The sequence below is a fragment of the Suncus etruscus genome, chromosome 10, assembly GCF_024139225.1.
Source record: "Suncus etruscus isolate mSunEtr1 chromosome 10, mSunEtr1.pri.cur, whole genome shotgun sequence".
Lineage (NCBI taxonomy): Eukaryota > Metazoa > Chordata > Mammalia > Eulipotyphla > Soricidae > Suncus > Suncus etruscus.
The window spans coordinates 6,003,104-6,009,127 of record NC_064857.1 but is presented as its reverse complement, the minus strand read 5'-3'; the positions used below and the strand labels follow the sequence as shown (position 1 = coordinate 6,009,127).

The following is a 6,024-nucleotide window of genomic DNA, read 5'->3' as shown; positions in this document are numbered from 1 at the left end:
TGAAGCGTGGAGTGGCTTCCATTTCCAAAGTTAACAACCTTCTGAGATTGTTAAATCATCTGGCTTCTATTTCAGATATTTCAAGGGGTAACCAGGTTCACAAAGACAGGGAGCTCCATGGAATGCTTTATTAGAATTTCAAAAAGTGTCATCTCTCAAACTGCTCATTACCAGGAACAACCTGATGCCAAGCAATTTATGATTATTAAAACATATGATTTGCATTTAAATTAAATGAATTAATAAATAGCGGACTATACTAATGTGTTATAGTTTCTTATTGTTGCTATGTTGGTTTTTATACATGCTAAAATAAAGAACAAAATGCATGGGCTGTTACTTGCTTAATACAGAGAATATACTAAAAAAACATGAATTGGAGCAATTACTTGGTTTCTTTGAATTTTAGATTTTCCTTAAGTCTATGTTCTCATGAGTGCATCCAGTAAAACAAAGCTTTTGGGAAAAGAAACTACACTACATCTTCATGGCTTTACAAGATAATTCTTGTAATTTATTTTTGTAAGAAAATATTTTTTTTAAGTGCACCAATGGGCCAAGAGAGATAGTAAGCAGATAAGTTGCTTACCTTACATGCGGTTGACCCATTTCCAATCTCTGGCACCACATAAGAACACTGATCTCCACCAAGAATTATCCCTAAACATAAAGCCAGAAATAAACCCTAAGCACTGAAAGACATGGTCCTGCCAAGACAATACAAATAATCCAAGTATTTATGTACAGTTTCCTTTAATATAAAGGTTTGCTTTTACTATCAAATGATAATCTTATCAACTAAATAATTCATATTTATTGAGACAATATTAGGTTTTCATTTATATATCCAGGACTATGGTGGAATCTAAAACTGTAAGACTCCTCTTTTTAAGTTACTCAGTCCATTCAGGAATATATTATTTAAAGACACAAAATCAGTTTTAAATGTAAACTATAATAAATCTGTAGAAAAAATAATTCAGGACACTATTTACACTTTCATTTGTTCATTCTTCAAATTAAATCTGCATGCAAAGCTAGATACATATACAATTTCTCTGTAACAGTTTTGTTAAAAAATAAAATTCAAAACCACACTAAATCCTCCTCTAATTCAAGATAATTATCATAAAATCTCTAATATTTTTGAATTTTCAAAATTTATCTACATGATAACAGCCACACCTAAAACTTTCTTTCCTTTGAGAAAAGAATCCTAACATTGTATGTTTTAATAAACAGTGAATAAATAAATACACAAATAAGCAGAACTCTTGTTTCTATTATACATCTTTTTGTTTTTGTTTTTGTTTTTGGGCCACACCCGTTTGATGCTCAGGGGTTACTCCTGGCTATGGGCTCAGAAGTCGCTCCTGGCTTGGGGGGACCATATGGGATGCCAGGGGGATCGAACCGTGGTCCGTCCTATGCTAGCGCTTGCAAGGCAGACACCTTACCTCTAGTGCCACCTTCTCGGCCCCTCCATTATATATCTTATATAGAACAGATATTATAAGATATAATTTATTAGTACTTAATGATGCTTAAAATGATGAATTTAATAAAAATAATTTTAAAAATACAAAAATAAAAAAGACAAAATAAGCAAAGAATTTTAATAAAATTAGAATACATTATGGGGGTAGAATAATAAGGTGTTTAGACAACTGACAAGGTTGTTTTAATACTAGGCATTTGAGCACAAGTCCACTTCAAAAATCTCTCCTCTTACCTCTCACCCCCATTTCTGACACCAAATTTGAGTCACCAATTAACACAGGATCAGGAGGACTTCATGGAAAAAAAATGCTTCTATTAAAACTTCAGGGAAATAATTTTAAAAAGAAGCATTCCATTACAAACTGGATTCTACATCATAACTCCTCAAGATGATGATTTTTAAAAATAAATTGTATTGTTTCCTACTTTGACCAACATTAACTGTGATAGTAATTTATTATAATGTTATAATATTCATTATAACCTGGTGAAATTAATTTCCTATTTTATTTTTCTTTTCTTTTTTTTCCATGTTAAAATTTTATATACCAAATTAACAAAATGTTTTGATCATTATAAAATATATTTAAAGACATTTAATGCATTTCCACACTCAGATCTTAAGACCCAAATCATATTTGATACATGTTGACAACCTGCTTATAAAATTTACTTTCATATTATTAATTACTCATAAAATTAACGATATTTTTCATCAATACTTGATTTCTTCACTTTGACACAAATATACAGTTTTATATAATGTGCTGACTTTCTGACTACACTTAAAAGGATAGTCCTTTCAATGCAGAGGTAAAGAACAGACATTGCTGTAGCACAGAATTAAAACCAAGGGAACTATAAAGCACACCCTATTTTATTTTTCTATGTTACAGAAAATTTCTTATATAATATTGAGTCTTCCATCCATAGAATTTTTATATGACTTATTATGTTACTCTACATTTACTTTTACTAGTACACACTTCATATTTCTTAATTTTCAGAAGTTCATAAATACTAAAATTTTAAGATAGCTTAATTTTATTAAGTTAAATAAACTTTTAGAATGACAAAAGTATTGATTTTCAGTTATTTTGTAATGAGAAAGCTACAGAAATCTCAATTTTATCAATCAAACATTCAATCAATTTTTATTTTATCCATCAGATAAGATTTGATCAATCAGACAGCATTGTATATTATATTTTCCCTTCTTTATCATGTATTTGAAATCTTTTTAAATCTTTTTAAAATTTGGATTTTTGAGCACACTTACCTGTGCTTAGGGTTTTACTCCTGGCTCTGTCTTTCAGGGGTCACATATGGCAAGCTCAGAGACCATCTGGGGTGCTGGTGATTGATCCTTGGTCAGCTAGCTGCAAGACGAGCACCCTTTCTGCTGTATTGTCTCTCTGCTCTTCCTAATGTTTTTAAATGTGATTGCATAGCCAACTACAGACCCTAGAGTGCCCAGATTATAGAACTGAGTTGACTAAATGAGGGACAGGGGAAGGATAGCAAGTAAAAACGAATCTTGAGACAGTGGTGGAGGAATACTGGCACTCTAGTGTCTAGCATGGTTTAGTACCAATGTATTCCTAAATCATTATTATTCACACTTTTATAAATCTGTTTATATTCTAAGTAGAATATCACTACTTTGCAATGTATAATGAGATAATGGGTAAAGAAAATAATCAGGAATACATGCTAAAACATTTATGTAAATTCTTGATGTAAAATTTTAATTTGAAGGAAATAAGATCCTTAGTATATGAACACAACTATATAGCGGCAACAACATCAATGAGAAAACCAAGGCATATCTGCCTCATTATGTACTATGAAATAGTCTTGTCTGAAAAACAAAAACTAAAATAAACAATATTGTGTGGCTCTATTCAAACTTTTATACAAATAAGGAATCAGAGAGGAAAGAGGTCAAAGTCTATCCCACTTAAAATAGTGTAAAAAAAAATCAAGTACTTAGGAATTGAGTTAACAACAGAGGTAAGAGACCTATGCCACAAAACTTCAAAGCACTTAAGGAATTGAAAAAGGATAAGGAAATGGAAAAACATTCCATAATTATGAATCAGAAGAATCAATCAATCAATCAAATTACCATGTTACCTAAGCTGCTATATAGATTTAATGCAATCCCTATCCAAATTCAAACTACATTCTTAAAGGACTTTGAATAGCCGATTATAAAGTTTGTGCAGAACCATAATAGATCCCAGATAGCCAAATCCAATCTTAAAAAGCAAAAAACTGGGAGGCATCTCGTTACCTAATTTGAACTTCTACTACAAAGTTATAGTGATCAAAACAGCATGGTATCGGCATAAAAACAGATTTTCAGACCAATGGGTCACAATAGAATATCCAGTAACAAATTACCATGTAGATGGTCAATGAATCTTTGATAAATCAGCCAAGAACACGAAGTATAATAACGACAGCCTCTTCAACAAATGGTATTGTGACAACTGGATAACCACATATAAAAAATTGCAAGTGGAAAAAAATTAAAGTTGTATTCATATCTCACACCTTATCAAAAGTAGATCAAAGACCTTGAGATAAGAAATGAATCCATAAAGTACATTGACGAAAACAGACCTAGACATCAAAGGATTCTTAACAATGTAATTCCAATGGCAAGGGCAATAGAATCAAATCTGGATAAATGGTACTAAAGTGTAGCATGAAATAATTAACGATGGGACTGGATGGCGATGGATGGAGGCCTTTGTGCTTAGGCCCCAGCCACGTGGCTTCATCCCCCATCCAACCGGCGGGTTCCAGGCCCAGGTAATCGGCGTAATCACTCACTCACAGGCAGGCGTTAGGAAGCAACAACTTTATTCATGCCCTATTTACCACATGTGTGTGGCCTATCTCATAACCTTTTAAGCACAGCAATACTTTGCTAGCCCTGCATCTTATAATTCAGTCATCTTCCTCCGAGAGCCCAGCAGGGCCAAAAGGCAAAAGCCTTTAATCCCCTCGCTTCCGGGTTTATCTACCTATTCCAAGACCCCTCCCAGGAATGGGCCGGGTCTTGGAAGTAAGGTCACACCTATTATCCGGTTCCCAAGACTCCTCCCAGAAATGGGTGGGTCTCAGATAGGTATCCTACACTAAAGCAAACTAAAAATTTTCTGTATAGCAAAAATAAAAGTAAAAAAGAAGGATAAAATTAAAGACAACTGACTGTGAGAAAATATTTTTACTCAACACAACAAATAAAGAGTTGATAGGATATACAAAGAACACAGAAAGGTTAACTCCACAAACTATAAAACTTCCATTAAAAATGAGAAGAAATAAAATAGAAATATGTCTGCGGAAGACTAACTCTTGGACAGCAGACACATAAAATAAATGCTCATCATCATTCATCCTTAAGGAAATCCAAATCAAGATGACAGTGAGATATCATCTTACATCAGTGAGGATGGCACATATCAAAAATACTGGGAACAAATTATTTGGTGGGGGTATGGTGAAAAAAGAACACTCATCCACTTCTGGTGTGAATGCTGCTTGGTCCAACTTCTATTACAAACAGTATGGAAGGTTATCAGTAAATTTTGAATCAAACTGCGATATAACTCAGAAATGCTGCTTTTGGATATCTATCCACATAACAATAACAACAACAACAACAACAACAACAAAAAAAAAACACTGATCCAAAAAGATGTATGTACAGCATCCATCGTAGCACTCAGTACAAGAGCTAAGAGTTAGAATCAACCTAGGTGTATAAAAACAACAACAACAACAACAAAAAAAAACAGACCATGAAGATATGGTACAATATACAAAGGAATATTACACATCTATCAGTAATAATGGCATCATGCAATTCACTACAACATGAATGGAACTGGAATAAGCCAGAAAAAGAAATATAAATGCAGGATGCTATCACTTATATATGTGGATCTCTTATATTTAGAATAACTGCATGAACAAATGTAATATACATCCTACACTTCAGACTATAGTGAGGAGAAGGAAGAAAGTTGAGTAGGTGGTGGGGGGCACAGGGGTTAAGGGGCCTCAGGTGCATTGCTGGTGGTAAGAAAGGATAAAACTAACTATCCAAGCCAGAGTCAATACAACGCAATTATGAGATGCCAGTTTTGAAAACCAAACTTAAAAAGACCCCCCGTTATGATGGCAGACTGGGGTGGGTGGTGGTGGCATGGAATGGACTCTGGGAACATTGGTAGAGGGAAGATGACAAGTTGGTGGGACTAGTCCTGAAACATTTTCTATCTAAAAATCCAACTATGAATAACTTTGTAAATCATACTGGTTTAAATAAAAAATTAAAAGAAAACCAGAAGATTCTATTAATAGTAATATCATATTCTAGGTAATGCAATAACAGCACTAGCATGAACAAACAACATCATAATCAAAGTTCTATCAAAGACATGTACTAAGACATGTACAAGGAAATTGCTACTACATCTGAGACTCAGTTAAAAATACTTCAGGCTA

The 6,024-nt window shown here is 33.3% G+C and overlaps 1 non-coding gene across 1 annotated transcript; it reads right to left on the bottom strand.

Moving 5' to 3' along the window:
• Window positions 1-2,260: 2,260 nt before the first annotated feature.
• LOC126021075 (small nucleolar RNA SNORA22) lies at window positions 2,261-2,393 on the bottom strand. Its single transcript, XR_007499689.1, has one exon. It is a non-coding gene; the product is annotated as a small nucleolar RNA SNORA22 (small nucleolar RNA).
• Window positions 2,394-6,024: the final 3,631 nt, after the last annotated feature.